The sequence below is a fragment of the Tenrec ecaudatus genome, chromosome 2, assembly GCF_050624435.1.
Source record: "Tenrec ecaudatus isolate mTenEca1 chromosome 2, mTenEca1.hap1, whole genome shotgun sequence".
NCBI classification, from domain to species: domain Eukaryota; kingdom Metazoa; phylum Chordata; class Mammalia; order Afrosoricida; family Tenrecidae; genus Tenrec; species Tenrec ecaudatus.
In genome coordinates, this window is record NC_134531.1 from 139107432 (window position 1) to 139109669 (window position 2238).

General features: G+C 53.5%; 1 non-coding gene across 1 annotated transcript; it reads left to right on the plus strand.

The window, feature by feature from the left end:
• Positions 1-261: 261 nt before the first annotated feature.
• LOC142441845 (U2 spliceosomal RNA) lies at positions 262-452 on the plus strand. Its single transcript, XR_012783163.1, has one exon. It is a non-coding gene; the product is annotated as a U2 spliceosomal RNA (small nuclear RNA).
• Positions 453-2238: the final 1786 nt, after the last annotated feature.

A 2238-nucleotide genomic window follows, 5' to 3' on the forward strand; every position in this document is an offset into this window, starting at 1 on the left:
CTAGGACCCAGATGCCACCAGAAACCCAGATGGCGGTACTCCCTGGGGTATTCAGTGTCTAGTGCTGTTGAACAGACAGTCACGATTTGGTGACTTAAAGCACCACCAGCGCTCTCTCGCAGTTCCGTGGGCCAGAAGTACACACAGCTCCACTTGGATTCTCTGCTCCGTCTCCGAAGCTGAAATCTAGTTCTCAGCTGGGCTGCATTCTCATCGGAAGGCTTGACTGGGGTGGGATCCACTTTTAAGAACCTTAAGGATAGCGCTTCTCGGCCTCTTGGCTAAGAGCAAGTGTAGTATTGGTTCTTATCAGTTTAATATCTGATACGTCCTCTATCTGAGGAGAACATGTTAAATGTATGTTTGCAAGTGGGAGTTGGCCCAGAAGCTTGCTCCCTCCACTCCACGCATCGGCCTGGCACTGTAGTACTTCCAGGAATGGTGGGTGCCGCCCCTAGGGGGCTATCAAAAGAAAAGAACGTTAAGGATGTCGGCAAAGTTGAGTGTTTTGCAGCTGTAAGACTGGGGTCCTTGTTTTCCGAGAGTTGGGTGTCCCTCTTAGCTCTTCGGGGTGGCCCTCATGTCCTGGCCACCTGACCCTCTGCACAACGTGGCAGCTTACGTCCTCAAAGCCGGGAGGAAAATCTGTCTTCCAGCAGTTACAATGGCCGCTGCTGTGCTGGCACGCGGGTTCTGACTCATAGCAAGCTATGCACAGCACAGTGAAACGCTCCCAGGCCCCGCACCGTCCTCCCAGGTGCTGCCGCCTGAGCCCATGGTTGCAGCTGCCGTCACCCCAGCTCCTGAAGGCCTTCTTCCTTCCCCCCCCCCAACCCTGCCCGTCAACTTTACCAAGCAGGATGCTGGCTTCCAGGGGCGGGGCTCTCCTGATAGCACGCCCAGAGTATGTGAGAGGAAGTCCCGCCATCCTCATCCCTGAGAAGCACGCTGGCTCTGTTTCCTCCAGGACGAAGCTGCCTGTTCTTTCGCAGGCCGTGGTCCTCTGTGTTGTTCGCCAGCACCACAATGCAAATGCATCACTTCAAATGCATCGGTCTTCCTGATTCGATGTTCAACTCTCATGTGCATATAAGACGGTCGAAAATCCCATGGCTCGGGTCGGGCACGCCTAGGCCTCAAAGGGGCACAATTGCTCTTTAACTCTTTAAGGGGGGCTTGTACAGCTGCGGTGGAGCCGTCTACAATGTATATAGAAACAGACTTGCCCCCAGACCGTATTTCCTGTCCTGTTACCTAGTCGTCTCCAAGAAACAACCAGGGAGGACAAGATGTCAGCCTTGGATGCAAAACGCGGCTCCGCTCAGAGGTTCGTGGGCCACACCTGTTCCCATCTGCTAGCTCTCGGTGGCCACGCCCACCAGGTGGAAGCTCCTTGGTCTGTGACCCAGACGTCCACTGGCTGGCGGGCCTGAATCTAGCCTCAGACATGTCCGGTGGGCACCGCAGCCCAAATCAGCCCTTGTGCGACCTTTCTCAGGCCCTAAAGGTGTAAGTCATTTGCACACACCTGTCCAACAACGACATGCATGGCATAGCCAGGTCTAGCTGACTCTGGGTCTCTGAATAAATACGCACACAACATATTAAGCACTTGCTGTATGCAGTAGTAGTACTGACAGAGAAGCTTAGCTTTGCTACTTGCCAGCGGCGGAAGCTTGGACAGTCATCCATTTCCTGAGCCATAGTCCCCTCGACTAGAGAGGAGGAGAATCAGTAACAGCAAGCAGAGCTCACAGGTCTGTGGTGAAAACAAAAGAGAGAATCCATGCAAAGCACTGGGGAAAGTACAGAGGGAGACCCAGAAGGCTTCCTGCCCGAAGGGGCGCTGGAGCTGGCCTAGCGGGTTGAAAAGGTATTGGGGTGTGTGTGTGTGTGTGTGTGTGTGTGTGTGTAGTAAGTGGCCTCTCCTGATGCCCCGCCTGCTACTCCCCCAAAGGCAGCAGTTCTCAACCTGTGGGTCGCGACCCCTTTGGGGGTCGAATGACCCTTTCACAGGGCTTGCCTAAGACCATCGGAAAACACGTATTTCCAATGGTCTTAGGAACCAAGACACCGATCCTCTGTCCATCTCCAGGCGGGCCCACCCACATGCAGATGCTCCCACAGACAAGTACCCGGCGTGAAGACTGTTACCCATGCTACATCATGCTTCAAGACAAAATTTCATTGATTTGTCATTAGAAATAAATGTTTCACAATATATAATTACATATTGTT